Below are 19,831 nucleotides of genomic sequence, written 5' to 3'. Positions count from 1 at the left end.
GGGATTCCACACCGCATCACCTCCGACAACGCCAAGGCTTTCAAGTCCAATAAGATGCACATGTTCATGGCGAAGTACAAGATCAAGTGGAACTACTCCACCGGCTACTACCCTCAAGCAAACGGAGCCATTGAAGCCTTCAACAAGACGCTTGGCAAGATACTCAAGAAGACGGTGACAAGACATAGAAGAGACTGGCCTGACCGTCTCTTCGAGTCTTTATGGGCGTACCGCGTTATGGTCCGTACCCCAACTCAAGCGACTCCCTACTCCTTGGTCTATGGGAGTGAAGCGGTTCTTCCATTGGAGGTCCAGCTACCCTCTCTACGGGTGGCTATCCAAGACGAACTCACCAAAGACGAACAGGTACACTTGCGGTTTCAGGAGCTCGACGCCCTGGAAGAGGAGCGACTTCATGCCCTACAAAATCTAGAGCTTTATCGCCAGAACATGGTGAGAGCTTATGACAAGCTCGTCAAGCGGCGCGTCTTCCGGAAAGGCGAGCTGGTCCTTGTGCTCAGGCGCCCCATCGTCGTCACACACAAGACGAAGGGGAAGTTCGAGCCGAAGTGGGAAGGACCATACACCATCGAGCAAGTCTACGACTGGAGTGCATACCAGCTGGTCGATCCCCAGGGAGCCCGGCCCATGCCTCCAATCAATGGAAGGTTCTTCAAAAAATATTTTTGCTAAACATTTGCCTCTTCCATTGCCTTTTTTTGTTTTTTTAATAATGGGGAATCCTCGGTCGGCTCGATCCATGGTGCATTCTTATATGCATGGCATGGATATTTATTTCCCCCATTTTAAAACGGACCATGTCCAACAAAAAAAATGGCTTTCCCCCAACACACCATGCTTGTGATTGAAGATTTGGCTACCCTGGGGCTTGTCGGAGGGTGGCACAATGTGTCAAGCTGCAAGTTGAGCGGCTCTCACACCCATAAAGCACGGCACGTACCAAGTGTATGCTTCTGGAGGCAGTGGAGAAGATTACTTGGGCACTTCATCGTACTGAGGCTCCGCGCCCCATGCTTCTCGGCGTGCCACTCTCTCACAGAGGCTCACGCTCCGGGGAAGACCTTAGGAGAAAGATCATAAAAGGCCCGCCCAACTCAGCACAAGTTCGACTAGGTGTGGAGCCATGTGACAACCCTGGGGCGTGCCACCATAAGCTCCAAATAAAGTGCCAGAGGGTTTTGTAGTCCACCAAGGTGAATGGTTGCCTTCCAAGTTCTCAAGATGGGGTCCCCAAGCAAGCGAAAAATAGTCCCAAAAGTTCAAGCAAAGAAGAATTACAAAGGAGCTCAAGCAAACAAAAACTCCAAAAGAAGTACAAGCAATCTCATGAAGTCAATGGTCATTCAAATGGCCCGTATAGGCAGCCTTCACAAGACGGCAAAAATCCAGAAAATCCAAGAATCAAGTATAAAGGTCCCGAAGATCGAGGGAACCCATTGGAAAGAAGGCGGAAGGTAGCTGTTCACCACCCCTCAAGAAGGCATGGAAACTCTCAAGTAATTGTCCCAAAGCCATTCAACCCCGTCCTACCATGCCCAAGTCTCTGGGTCCGTGGGGCATCATGCAGGGGGCATGCTGAGCTGTGGGGTTCCTCCATACCATGATGGGCTAGGGTATGACTCTCTACTGCCTCTCGGAAGCATCTCCGAATACGGAGGCTCCACACACACGGACACGCAAGGACAAGTTATAATCGTCATGGTCTTTCGACGGTTCCCAATGACAAGTCCTTCGGCGGCCTGCTCGGATATCACACATATAGCTAGTGTATAACAGGAAAGCCAACATTTTAAAAAAATCCCAAACCAAACCCGTTATTTTTGTTACTCTCTACATTGCTATGTGTTTCCTTGCTCTTGTTTCCTCGAACCCGAGAAAGTACAGGGACACGTTTTCAGAAGTTGAGTTGCGACTCGGCGCCCATGATGATGAGCTCGCCACGACCTTCAAATGTCTACACCGGCCTGCTTCGGCAATGCCGTGACGGTGTTGACGCCGATGACTTTCCGGCAGCACATCTACATCAACACATGAAGATATGGGAGCAGTGCAGCGCGCCAGTGCGGCTAGCGCGAATCTGTGCAACCCTTCAATCTAGTCGGCTGGCACCATGATGGCTACATGGTCCCGACTGGATTGATAAAATTTCTCCACGACACGGCATGTTATTTCGTCGTGGAATGAAGATGAAGGAATACTAGCCGGTTGGTCGGCATCGCACACGATCCCAACCGGTCTTTTTCAAAATGTGTACGCGGACGTACCTTCCCGCACCAATGTACATCAACACTCGGCTCTCGCGACTCTGCCTCTACATCAACACTTGGCACTCGCGACACTACATCAACACTTAGCACTCGCGACACCACCTCTACATCAACACTCGGTGGTAGCTACACTGCATCTACATCAACACTCAGCAGTAGCGACACTACCTCTACATCAACGCTCGGCACTCGCGACCCTGCCTCTACGTCAACACTCTAGTGCCGTGACACTTCCTCGAGCTGGAAGTTCATCTGCATCAACCATCCTGACCCTTAGCACTGGGTTAAAAATAAAACAAGCCCTATGCAAGGAGCTGTGCTTGGAAGCTCATCATCAACACAACACTTACGGCAGTAGGCGCCAGCGACCGGCAGCCGCGCAAAGGCCCGTGGAATACACGCGTGCGCTGCATGCACGTGTGTACTTCTTCAGCTCAATGCCTTCACTTGAAGGCCTGGAGGAATGGCGGAACATGCACGCATACATGCATGACTCCATTAATACGATCCCTTAACCCCGCGATGCCCTGGCAGAACAGCGGCGGCAAACCATGGCGCTCCGGGGCGGCCGGTGGTTACCGGCTGACGTCGGGGATAGGCGCGCCACGATGAGTCACGGAGCGCGCCCTCTTACATTCTTACCGACACGCCCGCCTCCTTTTGTTGAAGTGGTGCCCTTACTCCTGATGCTAATTCTCATGTCCTAATATATGATCATGCACGGGTGTGTCTCTGAAGAAACATTTCTCCTATAAATGTTCCTAGACTACCCGGCCAACCAAGGCACCTGAGAGGGGCAAACGTTCGTCCACCGTTGGATGCAAGCGATTCACTCCCGCTTTTCACCTCAGCCATCCATTGCGGTAATTTTTTCGTCACCAGCTTTCTGCAAATGAATGCATGACAATTGGGCCCAACCAGGTGTGGAGCCGACAGGAAGAGACAGCCAGAACAGCTCGTTTGCGTAGCCTTTCTTTGTGTACGCGCGGCTCGAGACAGAGGCGACCAATTCCGCTAGGGTTCTGGCCCGAAGCCTCATTCGTCCGCCACTCCGCCTCCATCCTCCGCCGGGTGAAAACCCTAGATTGGGATTGGTCCCTCCTCCTCCAATCCCCGCGCCTCCTCGCTCCTCCCCAATCCCTCGTCTCTTCTCTTTCTCCCAAGCGGTCGAGCGGCTGCCTCCTGACAGCGAGCTCCGATGGTGGCGGCGAGCAGGGCAGGAACGGGCGGTCGGGGCGGCGACGAGCAGGGAAGGATCCGTCGTCCCCACGACTCCCCCGACGACCTGCTTCTGAGCGCCGGCAGGCGACGGTCACCGCCGGTCGCGGGCGTCGCCGCGCAGAGGCCGCGTCAGCCGCCGCCTCGGGTCGACGCCGCCGTCGCGGCTCCTCTAGGTGACTGCCGGATCTCACCACGAAGAAGCCATGGGAGGAGAGTAGGTTGGCCGGCCGTGCGCGGCGTTGCGCCACTGGTGGACGATGGTGGCCGGCCGCACGCACAGCTGGTGGAAGATGGTGGCCGCGGCTGCTGGTGGTCTCATTTTCTGGTGGGTTTCTTTATTTTCTTTGCCTTGTCTTGTTTCACCTTCCTAGGCTGCTTGCAGCCCGCCTTATTGTCATGGTCTTGGATCTCCAGATCCAATAGCCACGGGTATTCAGTTGTGAATGCTTGTGTGTTTGTGTATATCATGTCATATGTATATACATGTATGGATAGGGTCCTGGGGAATTTGTACCAGAAATGTTCCATGGTGTGGTGCAGTTTTTAGAGTTAGAGTTTGAGTGTGTTCCAATCGGTTTGGTTTGCCTCAAGTTTCTATTGATGTATACATTGAGGCATTGCAGGGTGTAGTATATGATGCATGCAACTTTCAGATAATCAAATATTCTTATGTAGAGTATGTCAGTCCACTTTCATTAATCAAGTCATGTTTAAATTCGACGCAAGTTAATTCTTCATCAGATTTACAAAAAAAAATGCTGAACTTGGATTTTCTCAAGGTCTTCCATCTTTACATGGCAATGCTTAGTGTATAAATTTGCATTCTTGCGTGTTTAAATTAACTAAGTCATCTTTACAGATCAAGGTCTCTTCTCATGTACCCTGTCATTGATCTGAATGGTAACATTGGAGTCTCTTAAGTCGCCTCATATCCTACGTTTTTGTATTAAGCCAAAGTTCGTTCATTAATTGGCATCATCATTGCTCGTGTGGCAGCAGACTGTCAATAAATAGTGGGAGGAGGGGTGGCCTTGGGAGTCCTCCCGGCTCCGGCGCAAGTATACGTTGCGATGCATTCCGTCCAGCCTGGTGTGGCTCTGGTTGAGGTATTGTTTCGAGTTTTATCTTGCCTTTCACTTCGTTTATGTCAGTTTAGATTGATCTAATCAACTTCTTCTCCTCTTAGGAATGGCTCTCTCTGCTTGTTGGAACAGGAAGGGAGCAAGCAAGAAATATATCAGCCAATGAACTGGTTGATAAATAGGTAATTTCTTGTTCTTTCTAAGCATTTTAATTTGATGCTTAAGATTTTTTCTCCGTATATGACTAACTGTAAACAAAAAATACAGATTGGACCAATATTGGAAAAGAGCACAAGATTTGAGGATTAGAGAATGCTTCTAGACCAGAAGCACCATCTTTAGACTACGCATCGAGCGGCTGTTGTTCGATGTGGGAACTAAAATTCACTGTTTTGACCCGATCGGACGATCAACCAAGGTTTGCCCCCTGGAGTGACAGTCCAAAATTTACCCTGAACTGATTAGGGCACTTGCTAAGCAAGTAGTCCAAGACTAGCACCAGCTGAAGGTTCTACCCCCAACTTACATAAAATGGCTGTTTGTACCATATCTTAATAACTGTCATGTGGTGTGTAAACTGCTGAAGTTAGACGTTAATCACTTCATGTTGGGCATGCAGATGAACAAGAAATTGCAGCAGCTGAAGGCACCAACAAACCTTGAGGTGTCAAAACTTAGTGTGGAAGGCCGTGGGATGGTCAGGTAATTGTAAACTATATACCTGATAGCCTTGTGATGCACATGATGAGACAGGCCATGGTGGGCTGCTGATGCAGTATCAACCACTATTACCATCACCATCAAGGGACAGTAAAGATTGTATACTGAATTCTGAGTTCCATCCCCTAATCCTCATTTTGGCCATTTTGGGGAATCCCTGTTTTACTAAAGTGGGGCACCTGTTATCTGTGGCATTGTCAAGTATAACAAATGCCAACCTTTTGGTCATGTTAATTCCAGATTGTATAGGAACACATGTGTGGCTATAGGAGCTTAAGCTCTATGATGTGGATATGAAATTTTTAATATGTTTGTGTTCTTTGTCCCCTTCTAAAATTTCAGAGTCACAATATTCGTTGCTCGTTTTATATCTAGGAGTAATGCATTGGTGTGGATTTGGGATTGCGGCGGTTGTACCTGCAGATGTGGCGGAAGGCAAAGCTGAAATTATACTGAAGCTTTCCATCTTTGCCAAGTTTTTTAACCTCTATTTCTATTCACAGAGAGGCTTTTATCATTTTGTTGCACAGTGCAAGCTTTCCTTTGATACTTACCAATTATTCAAGCAACCTTTATTATTTTCTATATTCACTGTACCTGCATATGTGAGGGTTCTGCCACTGCAGAACAATGGGGGCCTCTACCTATGGACCGCGATAATGGCAAGTGACTACAATAGTTCATCCTTTTAGTGGAGATTTGATGAATAGTCTGTTTCGGGAATGTGCAGTTGGAGAATTTGTTCAGATTGGTATGGTTGCTGTTCGTGCTCCACCTGAGCATATCTGCATTCTTCTCCCTTTATCATATTTCTGGCCCTCCCCACGGGAGCTTCCTCATCTGATTCCTCTAATTTAATTTTTATTTTGTATCTAGGGTTTGGGTGTCCAGGAGATTCACCGACAGTAGCACCAGCCATCATTGGTTTTTATGGACTCCATGGCTGTTCTAGGTATGCTTATCCTACTAAGATCTATTTCTCTTTCTCTCTTCCACGGTATCCAACATCATTCAATATTTCTCGCTTTGTTGCTTCTCACTTTTTCTCCGGTGGAGGTGTTTGTTACAATTTTTATACTGCCTTAATGCTTTCCAGTCTTAGATCGATCTAATAATGCAACTCTCTGTTTGGTGGAACAGGAAAGGAGCGAAAGGGTGATTTTTTTGGAGGGTCTGATCATTGTTGTTCTGCTTGATTAGCACAACAATAGGGTTGCTCCCTCCTGCAAAGTATCGACCACATCTATGCCTCCCTCCACATCATCTCCTCTATTTATATCTACATGGTTTTTTTTGTAAGAAGAAGAGCAGCAATTTTAGCCAGAGTAATATATTTAAAGTCATCGATAATAGTGTTGATTGTAAAATTTCTTAATCCCTAGGCCATATAATAAAAGGTGAAGAGCGGTGGTAGGGAACCACGCCTACGAGCGTGCTCATGGTGGTACCCAGATCCCAACAATGCATGGTTACGGATGTCCTCGGCCAGGAAACTCTTTCTTGTCTCTTCGATTTTCAGTGACATCGCTTTGGTTTATGCTTGATTCGGTGTGCATTATGATTTTTCTCTTTTTAAGATTGTTGTTTGGTTGGATGTAGAAACAAATGAAGATGTGAAAAGGTGCGGATTTGATAATGATATATAGTTGTTAATTTTTTCTGCTTGGTGTTGTTCCCTACTAAAAAGAAAAGCTCTATATGATTGTGACAGGATAATTGTGAGGATATGAGGCTTCAAGAAATAACCGTCATATTAGGTCTGAAACTTTTGTCTACATCCCCAACTTAGTGTCGTCTGTTTACTTCATGTGTTACTGTTATCATTGTTGTGCATTGCCCATGTTAAACTTTCGCTCTTTTACGATGAGGGGTTGCCGTGGGAACCGCATCGGCTCTGTTTTCTGCTTATTGTGTGTGCTCTGTTGTCCACATAGTGGTTGCCTCATTTCTTCTTCTGTTCCTTGACATGTGCGGTGATCGGTTTGCTTTGTGTGTTGTCCAATCTGTTCTAGCTATCAAGTTTGATTACTGGTGAGATGTAATACCCAATTGGTCTATAGCCAAATCACTTGGGTAGGCACATGATATGTATGCCACCTAGCAACAAAATAACCTGTATTGACACATCTTCACTGCTATTTTGGAATGTAATTATTGGTTTTTTGCTTTGCCGGATTGATCTCTGGAATTATATTATTTCAGAATTTTGGGATGCTAAATATTGCTTTTTGCATTGCAATATTGATTTATACCTCTTATGTTCCGAATCTATATTATTTAGGACGTACGATGTGGTTTTTTTTATATTTGTTGTCTGTATTTTGGCACTTCCTTACTCTGAAAGTGCATTCTGATATGTTGTGCATTTGTGCATAAAATAGCCGACTTACAACAACATTTGGGTGACAACATGCCACTGTGGAACGAAATCATGGTTAAATAGATGTATTGTGCAATTCTATAAGCCCGAAAAAAAAACTTCAAGCTTCGTTCAATCTGATATTCTACTTTAAATTTCTGTTCAGTAGTACACAAAGTAGGACCAATCATTCTTGCCCATTCCAGAGTGTATATATTATGTGCTCTACAGAAAATTTGTTGGTTATCATCTCCTGCATATACTTCTTTTGCAAATACGCAAAATCCTTGTGTATCATTGCATTAAAAGAGAGAAACAGCTATAGAGAGTACATATAATATCTGAAGTACTAAAGTTTTTTTCTGAATAGCTCTGAATCTTGAATGATTCCACTGGACACTAATTACCAATGTTGCCATAATAATATTGTTGTAACTATTATTCAGATCTGTAATCTTGCTGATTTGATGTGGTTAGTGTAGTAGTAAATCTTGCAGCCACCAACTGATGCTTTTGAGGTTTAACTTTTGCTTCTTTCTTGAGTAGGTTGGTATAAAGGTGAAGAGCTTCAAGGCCTTGTTGGTTTGCAAGGCGCTGGTTGTTGATGCGATCTTATTTGGAGCCTGCAGATTATCCTGGGCATCATCAAAAGGATGGCAGCAATGGAGTAAGTTCTGAATGGCTCTGAATCTTGAATGATTCCACTGGACACTAATTAGCAACGTTGCCGTACTAATATTGTTGTATCTATTATTCAGCTCATTATAAAATTGTTGATGGTTAAGAGGATTTGCTGCTGTTTTTGCAGCTTTGTCATGGATCTGAGCAAAAAGAAGAGTCCCGGGAAGGTGATTTGTAGGAAGGAGGTGACCAGTACTGTTCAAAACTGTTGTGTTGGAGGAGGGTGAATTTTCCATCTATAATTTTGTATTTAGTTTAGTTCGGCACTAAAAAATTGTACACTAACTGTTGGTTCTTCACATTTTTCGTTAGCATTATATAGAGTCTTTATATTCTTTCATTTTTTGTCTATATTTCTAAGTGTGCCATTCTAGGACTATTTTGAGCACCTGGTCAGTCTTGCCATGTGAACCATTTCTTATGGCTTTGTAATGTTGATAGGCAGCACAATGTCTCTTGACTAGGCCATAAATTATCTTATTTTCAGGACTGTATTTTTTTTGTTTAGGAAACAAAGTATTATATGTTTACTTATTTTTGTCTCTCTTATTTTGTAGATTTGGTCCTTTCTTTCGTTAAAATGGTAAGAGATGCCTGCAAAGTATTACTCCACTGAAGTCTGAGATGAGTATACAGGAGTATGAGTCTTCTATTTGCAGGTAGGTTCTCAGCATCTTACCACTAGCGATTACATGCAGCATTTATGTTAATATTGTCCATGGCTGGTACAAGAAAGCACATCTTCCACACCTCTCTTTCCGTGTGTCTTATGCTTTGTTGTGTCCACACAATAGTTTTTCTCAAATTCTACATCTCCTCTCTTCAGGCTACAGGCAGGGAAGCGTACTGGAGGGTGGCTGCCGGGGCTTGGCGTGAGTTCTTGATGGCATGGTGAGGTGAGAAAGCTTTGTTCCTTCTTTTTTGTTTTTTTATCCTTGTTTCGGTCTTGATTGTTTCTATAGTGATTGTGACAATCCATGCTATCTTCTTTCCCATACATGGTTCGATTTTAGGTTAAACTGCTATGTACAATAAAATAGTGATTCGCTGTGGGAAAGGCTTATGTTGCATTCCCCGATTTATCTCCAGCAGCAAATACATCGTTACATGTTTCAAAGTTATGAACTCTAAGCGGCAAACATTGGAAAACAAATCGGTGGCTTTATATTTTGAAAGCTGGACGCAAATCTAATTTATTGATGTACACTAGGCCGTATTTAAGTATTTGATTACCCATTCATGCATTAATACTTTGAGAAGTGTACCAATGTGTCCTTCTAATTAGTATATGATGCATGAACATGGTGGTTAGCGTATGAATCATCCATTTGCCTCACGTTTTTCTTTTGGAAAGTAGACCACTGGATATTTCACCCTTCTTGACATGTAGAGTATTTTGGAGCACTACTGTACTTCACATGCATAATTATATTTACTTCATTTGATGTAGATTCCAACTCAATCCATATTACTAGAGATGACGTTCTACATGCGTTATGAATATATGACCTATAATTCTTTTACCGATTTTATTTGCTCTTTATAATTCATTGATACTATTGCATTAGTATACTGAAATAAAAGTAGTGCATGTAGATTAAGAAAATCTTCATTTCTACATAATGCAAGCCTTTGCCATGATTGTCCTTCTTCTTGGTACTTATTTATTTAGCATCTGAATTAAGTGTTATGTCCCTATTATTGTTGTCCCTGTGCATCTTAATTAAGTGTTATGGCTCTACTAGAAAACGCATCATGTCCCTTCTTTTCTATTTTTTAAGAAAATGGTTCTCACAATCTGATTTAAGGGAGCAAGACATCATCAGGTTTACTTACTGATGTGGCCTCTGCGTCCCGTGCGCTGGTGGTGCAGTCCGCTCAGATTAGACACAAGCAGGTAGTTGTAGATACCGTATCTTCAAACGAGGTAATTAATCATAAACAAGTAACTGTGCAAATTTGTTTGTGACATAACTGAGCTTGAAATTATATGTACACAACCCGCATTAGGCCTTGGGTTTAGGATGGTTTGCGACCGTGTGTTTGTTATTGAGGTGCTTCATAGTTGTCATCCTCTAGCGTTCTGGTCTTTTTCTTTTTCTTGAGTAAAGCACTCTGATTTACAATTGCTAGCTAATTGATTCTTTTCCTGAACACAATGTGCGCAGGACTGAGAAAGAAGAGCAGATTCTAGGTAAAGAGTATGGTGGAGAAGAAGACCAAGGTGATTTATCTCTCTTGTGGACACAATCAAGTTTAACCCGAGCAATTGGTTAATTGGTGCTTATTGTTAGTAACTAAATATTCCTTAAGTATATAAAGCACAGAAAATGTCATTGCATGTATCAGGATGTTATATGCTATTCATGCTCTGAGAAATATTTCCTGTAGCTTTCCAGGTTATGTGGGTTATCCTTGTGTTTGATAGTCCATTCTTGGTTGGTGAGTACATTATTTTTTAGAAACATGAGTTTACCAAAAATATCTCTGGCCTAGGACTGTTAGTAAACAATTATCCATTATAAAGAATAAATGAAATTTAGTGTCAGTAGTCCCCCAACAATAACCTTTAATATGGTTACCTCATGAATTATTACACTTTAGAGTTCAGAGGGTGCCGTGATACTCAGCTTCTCAGAGCAGCTCAGCGACACCACTTGCTGACGGTTTGATCTTTCACTTTGTTGCTTTTCTACCGTCCAATCTCACTGTTTGACGAAAACTTTTGTCACACCGCTGGTTAGTTTGGTAGAATAGGTGCCATTGAATGATACTCCCAGTTGCCTATCATGTAGGGATTTCGAGGTATTATTTTGTGCTATTGATGATAATCCACTGTATTATAATTAATCTGTGTTGTAGAAGCTTTAGCTGATCTTGTTTTGTATCTTTCGAAATAGATTTGAAGAGGTTGCACATGTTCTGTTTCAGGTACTCATAACATCTACAGAGTGGGCCAATATTCGAAAAGAGCACAAGACTTGAGGATTTGAGCATGCTTGTAGGCTAGAAGCATCACCTTCAGACTTCGTCACTTGTTGATAGTCTAAAATTGACCCTGAACTGATATGGGCACTTGCTAAGCAAGATGTCAAAGACAAGCACCAGCTGAAGGTTCTACCCCAACTTATATAAATTGTCTGTTTTAGTATATTTTGTTAATTTCCATGTAATATGTAAACCATTGAAGTTAGATGTTAATCACACCATGTTTGGCATGCAGATGAAATAGAAAATACAGCCGGTAAAGGCACCAACGAAGGAAAACCTTCAGGCGTCAAACATGATGGAAGAATGTTGGATGGTCAGGTAATTAGTATAATCTACATGCCTCAACGGCCTTTGTGGGCTGCTGATGATCACCCCACATACTATGCAATTTTACTCCTTGGTGCTTGCACATCCATGAAATCCATATCCATGAAATCTGGATGTACTGGATTCCACATGCTGCATGCATAAGTTTGGTTCTCTCTTATATAGAGTCCCCAGTTTTGTTCTCACGGTTTATAGCATTACAGCAAGTATATTATGGCAATGAGGAGTTTCATTTTAAATTTGTATTATTCATGTTTGCTCCGGTCATATATGTTCTTCTCATTATAGCATTGCATGTATTACTCTGTTTTACTATCAAGGTGTGTCTATTGTTCTACACAGCTGGTCACCGTCAGTAGCTAGAGATTTGTCTGATACTTGCTTGTGACAGCTTCTACTTACTCATAAAGTGTACAAGTACAAACTTATTCACAGTATTATTGCTTCGTCCTATGGTAGTATTCTAGCTTAGAGTATTTTGGCTTTGTCCCGTGGTAGTACTCTAGCTTAGAGTACTCTAGCTTTGTCTTGTGGTAGTATTATTGCTTTATGGTTCTTCTAGGTAAACCATCTCAGCTTCAAGATCAGAATTCATTTCTTGGAGGCACTGGTTTTACTAAGCCATGTTGGTATTCAGGTGCATTGCCTTGTATTTTAGTTCATTATAACAATACTTCTTGGGTAAAAATGATCCATCAATTATTTTTGAGGGAAGCAAGATGTTTACGATGCCCTCATTATAACAACACCCATCATCTTGGCATCATTCCTGCGTTTTGAGTGATGACAGTGTGCTTAAGGAGTATTTTTGATGTGCCATTAGGTCAAGTTAAATAATGGGAGCATGTCACGCTTAAATATTATCATCACTCCCTTCAGTTGGGAGAATTACCCGGCCAACGGAGGCACTCCCGGGGGCAAGTCTTTGTTGGTCGTTGGATTCATGCGACAGTCCAGTTTTTCACCCCCGCGTTGATTTACAGCCGTCCATTCAGTTGTTTTCTCGTTCACTCTGGCAATCCAAGCAAACGACTATGACAGCTGGGCCTGTTTTCCAGTGGGACCGCGTATGAGAGATGGGATTTCTTCAGTTTCACGTCGCTCATTTTCATGTGCGCGTGAAGACAGGTGAAAACCCTAGACGTGGACAAAGCACGCCCATGGTGAAAAAAATCCCCAATCGGCCAATCCGCAGCCGCCTCTCCTTTCCTGGTTCCTCTCGTTTCCCTGTGGGTGGCGGCGGCAGTGACGACTTGGTTGGAGGGGATGCGGTAGGAGGAGGGCGCAAAGGGGCGGGAGGGGTGGTCGCCGGGGAGGCGGAGCTGTGCTGGCCACCGCAAGTGAGGAAGAGGATGGAGCTTGGTGCAGCAGAAGGGGAGAGCCTCAAGGGGTGGGAGCGACGACTACTCCGCCCTCGCCAGCTTCCGCCGCCGCTCCTCCCTTGCGCAGCCGCCGCCGTCCACGGGTTCGGGCGCCGTCTCGGAGATTGAGGAGCCGGTCGGCCCGCTCAGGGGCGTGGCCATCGGTGTCCAGCGTGCTGCTCGACGGCCGTTTCTGCAACGTAATCTTTTCCCAAACCTCAGCCCCCTCCTCATCTTCTCTCTCTCTCCCTCCAACACTCTGATTTTTAATTGCTATAATTGATGTTATTTCTTAACACAATGTGTTCAGGTCTGAGGAAGAAGAGAAGGAGGATATCAAGCAGGGGATGTTGGGCTCTAATGGTTGGAGGTAGCCATCACTGCCAGTGGTAGCCAGAGAGGTCGTTTGGCTGCTTTGTATATGGCACAAGGAGGAAGGGAGCTGGAGACGACGATGGAACCAAACAATCCTATATCAACAACAGAACCAAACAATCCTACATCAACAACAGGTGCTCCCGAGCGATGGCGGCGGCGGCAGGGAGAGCGCGCCTGAGCGAGGAGGGGGTTTGAAGTGTCCGTGCCAGCGACCTCACCGTCTCCAACCTATCTGCAGGTGAGCAACGAATTTGAGACTTGTTCTTGTTTTTTATGCAGTTCGTGGAGCGGGTCCGAAGCAGTTGGGTAGCAGCCCTCAAATTAGGTGGGAGTTGCTTACTGTACATCCAAGTAGGGTATTAGCTTGATGGTCTATTTTACAAGATAAAGCCAGTGCACATGTTTAGATTTCTAATTTTAATTCGATAGTTTTTGTAGGATTGCTTGCATAGGCATTAATATATTTTATTATATCTCTTTTTGAAGAATCTGCACTATGCTCGTTATGCTTTTAGTCATACTTAACATTTTGGCCTAGCTGGGCCCTCACTTTTCCCCTTGACCCCAGCCTCCATCTTTTTGGCATAAAGTCATAGATATTATCATAAATTTGATGCAATATGTACTGCAGATTTAATCCAGCTGACATAGGGTTCTTACTCTTCCATTTTAGGTTCATTGAACAACCTGCCGACACATGGTTGTTACTTTTCCATGTTAGGTTCATTGAACAATTTGTGTGTGATCATGAATTAACCCTTCGGAATTTTAAGATGCAGCATATAATTTATAAAGGGCAAGATGTCCTGGCAGAATTATTAACTTTCATATTTTGTGTGTAATAAGACCTGTTTGTTGTGCTCACTCACGTTTCAGGTCTTCATGCTACATTAGGTGTTCTCAAGGAAAAATACTCGTATGACAGTGTCTCGAAAATATGTATATCTATCAGTGTTATATAGTATATCTGTCAGTGTTATATATATTACAGTTCATACCTAAGTTGTGCATGAAGTGATATTTCTTCAGCAAAAGTTACCTGACTGTATTTATTACAGTGTATTTGACATATAAGGAACCTGAGCACAAAATAAAATGGCTGATATGTGGCATGCATCTAAGGTTGTTAGATGTTTCCGTTTTTTAGTTCCATAGATGAGAAGACGCGACTCAGGACGTACTCCTTGGACACGAGACAGACGCGCGGCTGGGCCGCTTCAGCGTTGCCTGCAGCCTTGGGCAAGCTCAGCCTTGGGCAAGCTGATACTGTCACCAGCGCAGGGCGGCGTGCGCTTGAGATTCCACTCGAGATCGACCGGATTTTGTAGTCAGTCGAGTTGTAGTGTTCAGGAATCAAAACTTGTGAGGTTGTTAAACTTCAGAGAAGATGTAAACTGGTATGAGTTTCAGAATTATATGGCCATATGCTCTGTAATTTTATCCTAAGGCTGCTAATATACGAGTTTCAGATTTTTGTGCACTACCCAGGCTAGATGGAATGGTGTTCAGTTAGACAAGATAGATGATCTTACTTGGTAGATGACAAAACTTCATAATGTGCAGACATCCACGTGATAGATTGATGATTTAGTTTTATAGCATACGTTGCTTACCAATGTGGTTCCGGTAAAGCTTGACATGTTATAGAAATTGTGAAATATTTAATATCAATGGACAATACCAGGAAATGGGAAAACAAAATCTCATGGCAAAAATGGAAGGCAAATATAGTAGAACCGTGAATACTCTCCGCATTAACTTTGAATGACCAATACATGAAAGATCGTCTTACAACTATTTTGGTATGAAACATCCTGTATAATTCTGTAAAATTTATAGGGATAAGAAATAAACGCCATATTTGATGCGTATATAGCAACTCAAGACATGAACAATCACCAAAAATATAGATTTAAGCACCAAAATAAATTATTTATTAAATTACAGTCCTATATGTCAGTATCCATTGACATATTAATACGCTTTCATTTGCACTTGCGCGATAGCGCAACGGGTCATCTAGTATGGTTAAAAGACCTCTTTTGGGCTGCACATACACACTAGTTGCGCCGGATGTTTCGCCAAGCCAAGGCCGACTTGCTTCTCGCGCGGCCTTACCTTGGCGAGGGGCATTTGTTCGACGTGATTTTGTATAAGTTGCAGCAGTGCTTCATTGCTTGGCAAATTGGCGTGAAAAGAAAATAGTTGATCGATTCATGTACTAGTATGCGAAACATGCAAGCTAAGCTAGTATTGAACAACAAGCAATATGCGTAGAGCTGGCCATTTCAGTGGATACGTGAAGATAGTAATTTAGCAATTGATGGATCCATCGAGCTTCATGAGGCTATGACACAGGCAGCTTTCACCTTCACGAGCGCCTAAGCTAGCAACGTGAAGCGACTAACTCAATTATGTTTATTATTTTGATTTCTACAGGCATACGAGTACAAGCACAAAAGTAAATACGTACATCCGTGCATATACACCGGCCAGTTCGTGTATACGCGTGCGGGCCGGTACACTGATCGGTTTGCCTCACAAGATATTTTGGCCAGCTGAAAGCGATCTGATAAACATCAAAAACAAGATCGCTATTAGCGTGGGCGTGCGAGCGTAAGATAAACATTGCTGCCGCCATACTCGCGGAAGGAGACTCCGCGCAGCTATCCATCGCCGGCTGCCTATAAAAGGAAGACACAGCTCGTTCTTTGGGGAGGAGAAAAACACACAAGACGCAGCAGCCGGAGGCGCAGCTCGGGGGGTCAGCGATCTGAGAGACGGAGAGCTCTCGCACCTGAAGATCAGAAACGCGGCTCGCACCTGAAGAAAAGGAGCACCCATACATCCACGCCATACACGCGCAGATCACACCAACACCCATCCATTGACATCAAACAAGCACTATACACACACGTTATCGATCAGGAGAAGGAAGAAGCGATGGATATGAAGGTGACGTCTCCAAACGGTGAGAATCACGGTTGAATATTTCTCCTCCCTCTCTCTCTCTCCAAGCACACGCATACGGCTGCACGGTGACGTCGGAGCTGACGGCCGACGACGGCCACGTCGGGGCTGCCGGCGTACAGCCAGGCGCCATCCGCCACGGCGAGGACGACGACGTCAAGGCTGGCGGTGTGCACATCCGGGCTCCATCTCCGACTCTACACCATGCCACCGACGACGACGTTGGGCTGCCGGCGAACAACCCGGCGCCATCCGCCATGGCGAGGACGACGCCAACCTTGATGAGGCTGCCGGCGAACAGCCCGGCGTCATCCGCCATAGCGAGGACGACGCCAACCTTGATGAGGCTGCCGGCGAACAGCCCGGCGCCATCCGCCATGGCGAGGACGACGACGTTGGGCTGCCGGCGAACAGCCCGGCGCCATCCGCCATGGCGAGGACGACACCAACCTTGATGAGGCTGCCGGCGAACAGCCTGGCGCCATCCGCCACGGCGCAGCGACAACATCCGTGCCGGGGCTGCCGGCGGACAGCGCGGCGCCATCTCCACGGCGCCCACGAGTTGGACGACGACGACCTTGATGGGGCTGCCGGTGTGCAGCGTGGCGCCATCTTCATCACCCGTGAGGCACGGCGACGACGTCCGTACCAAGGCTGTCGGCGTGCAGCGCGGCGCCATCTCCACATTGCCTATGGGGCGTGACGACGTCCGTGCCGAGGCCATCGGCGCGCAGCGCGGCGCCATCTCCACCACCTATGGGACGCAACGACGACGTCCAGGCCGGTCCGCCGACGTGCAGCGTGGAGCCATGAGGCGCGACGACGACAAGTATGTGCCATGGCTGCCGGCGTGCAGCGGGTGCCATCTCCATCACCCGCAAGGAAGGACAACGACCATCACATCATGCATGGCACCTGTGAGGCGCGACGATAGCAAGTACGTGACACGGCTGCTGGCATGCAGCGCGGCGCCATCTCCATCACGTCGCCTGTGGGGCGCGACGACGACGTCCGTGCTGCGGCTACCGGCATTCAGCGCGGCGACGGCATCCGTAGGGGCTGCCGGCGTGTAGCCCGGTGTCATCTCCAACTTTGCAAGCGACGTCCAAGGAACGACATCGCGTAGCCCAGCGACATCTTCACCGCCCATGAGACGCGGCGGTGACGTCCTTGACGAGGCGTCCGGCATGCAGCGCGGCGCCATCTCCACCACCCGCGAGGCGCGCCGACGACGACGAGCGCACCGAGGCTGCCGGCGTGCAGCGTGGCGCCATCTCCACCACCCGCGAGGAGCACCGATGATGACGAGTCCGCACCGAGGCTGCCGGCGTGCAGCGTGGCACCATCTTCACCACACCACGAGACGTTGCGATGACGTCCTTGGCGAGGCTGCTGGCGTGCAGCTCGGCGACGACATCCGTGTAGGGGCTGCCGGCGTGTAGCCCGGTGTCATCTCCAACTCCACAAGCGACGTCAAAGGAAACGACATCATGGCGGCGGGGCTGCAGCCACGTAGCCCAGTGACATCTTCACCGCCTGCGAGACGCGGCGATGACGTCCCTGACAAGGCGGCCGGCGTGCAGCGCGGCGCCATCTCCACCACCTATGGGACGTGATAACGACGTCCGTTCCAAGGCTGCCGGTGTGCAGCGTGGCACCATCTTCATCACCGATGAGGCGTGACGACAACAAGTCCGTGCCACGGCTGCCGGTGTGTAGCGTGACGCCATCTCCATCATACCACAAGGCGCGACGATGATGAGTCCGTGCCCAGCATGTCGGCAGGCAGCCTGGCATCATCTCCACTACCAAGACGGCGCCAAAAAGATGGCGCGGCATGATGAGCTGCCAGCTTGCAGCTCTCTACCTTCTTCACCATGGCGAAACAGGCCAAGGACATGGGCACGGACGTTGTTGCCGCTCGAATCCTGACCACCACATCTACACATAAAGCTATGCATGTTAGTATTAGTATGTACGCGCATGGCAGGTTATATACATTGGCCATGTATGGTACGTACTAGCTAGCTAGTTGTGGCCGGCCAAGCCACGGTCATGTGCCACAACATTCACCTGTCTGGAAGCCATCGGAGACGAGCCAAGAACCAACGTTCACACTGTTGGCCACACGGCGATGGCCCTCGACGGGCAGGTGCTCTCTCTGACGATGCTTTCAGCACGCCATCGACTCCCCTCCCTCGGCGGCCGTACCTTCCGACACGCGATGGTTCCTCGGCGCGCCATCGACTCCACTTCCCTGCGAGCCCATGAGACGGCGTCCTTGACTACGCCGACAGCCATAAACTTGGCGTCAGGCTAAGGACGAGGCGCCGACCACATCGGCTACACCGACTTACGTGCGTGCATTGGTTTTCACACCGACGCTGGTCTCCTCCATCATTTTTTACTCCCGCGAGGCATACCCCCTGCACATCCCGACGAGGCTACTGGTCGTCGAGAAGTCCCAGCTGAGCGGACTCATGCTACTTCAACTCCAACTACATCAACACCGTCAAGACCGACGAGGCGCGACGGCGAGGGCGGGCTTGGCCGGAGCAAAGGCCATGCTACATTCGGCGCGTGTACCGACGAGGACACGGGCTCTGCCGCCGCCCACACACACCACCATCACATCATGCATGCAGGACGTGAAGCGAAGACGACGAAGACGACCACACGGCTTAATCGGAGGTGTCTCGCGGCGTAACCCGCGGGAGTAATTAACCGGGAGTCTTCCGAGGCCCCGGGAACCAGGAGATCGCAATCGCCATAGTCACGCTGGCCGCGCGAGCAGGCCACGGAGCGCTTTGTATTCGGGAACTTGTACTTTGTTTCTCCAAGAGAGATTAATGAAATGCATGCTTCCCTATCTTTTTCTTGTGTACTAAGGTACACTGGCACGCCCGCACCTATTTTCTTTACCCCGGCGCATGAGAGAAACATGCTACCATCCTTCCCCTCAACGTAGCGCCTATGTCTTTCACAGACGTTTTTCTCGTGTCAAACACTTAGAAGAAAATGAGCAATTCATGTATGTATTAGCCTTTTTAGCTTAGCACATACTACTTTTACTGCACGTCAGACCTAATAATATTTTTCATTTTATTAGAATTGTGATTTTTAAATATAACTTTTGAAACACAACAATTGTTTTAGTTTGTGGATATTTATGAAACCTATAAATGATTTTTAAGAAAAGCTAGCTCTTTCTTTACACTGTGGTTGTGGTTATACTGTAGTATCATAAAGTAATTTATTTTTACATCTTCTATCGCACAGGTCAATATTTAATTGTTCTTGTCTTTTAGGTTGAATTGGCATAGTTTCCGGGAATTTGTCCAACAGTGAACTGAATCAACTGCTTGATGTTGTGATAGCCGGATAAGGTTAATGCTATTTCCTGATGGATGCTTTCTTTGGTATTCTGGTGCTGGGCTCTGAGAGACCATTTAG

The 19,831-nt window shown here is 46.5% G+C and overlaps 1 long non-coding RNA gene across 3 annotated transcripts; it reads left to right on the top strand.

The window, feature by feature from the left end:
* Window positions 1–3,036: 3,036 nt before the first annotated feature.
* Window positions 3,037–14,882, top strand: LOC127316229 (uncharacterized). 3 transcript variants are annotated; one of them, XR_011745890.1, is made up of 19 exons: window positions 3,037–3,834; window positions 4,369–4,409; window positions 4,509–4,615; window positions 4,696–4,773; window positions 4,859–5,099; window positions 5,211–6,062; window positions 6,188–6,263; window positions 6,452–6,606; window positions 6,694–6,932; window positions 7,023–7,068; window positions 8,217–8,337; window positions 8,479–8,574; window positions 8,909–9,010; window positions 9,178–9,247; window positions 10,160–10,278; window positions 10,520–10,575; window positions 11,283–11,465; window positions 11,575–13,230; window positions 13,341–14,882. It is a non-coding gene; the product is annotated as an uncharacterized lncRNA (long non-coding RNA). The 3 variants fall into 3 exon arrangements; XR_011745893.1 differs by lacking the exon at window positions 10,160–10,278 and having other exon boundaries at window positions 6,694–7,068; window positions 10,520–10,545; XR_011745892.1 differs by lacking the exon at window positions 10,160–10,278 and having other exon boundaries at window positions 6,694–7,068; window positions 10,520–10,640.
* The last annotated feature ends 4,949 nt before the right edge of the window (window positions 14,883–19,831 follow it).

Source organism: Lolium perenne, chromosome 1 (genome assembly GCF_019359855.2).
Source record: "Lolium perenne isolate Kyuss_39 chromosome 1, Kyuss_2.0, whole genome shotgun sequence".
NCBI classification, from domain to species: domain Eukaryota; kingdom Viridiplantae; phylum Streptophyta; class Magnoliopsida; order Poales; family Poaceae; genus Lolium; species Lolium perenne.
This window is presented reverse-complemented; position numbering and strand designations above follow the sequence as displayed.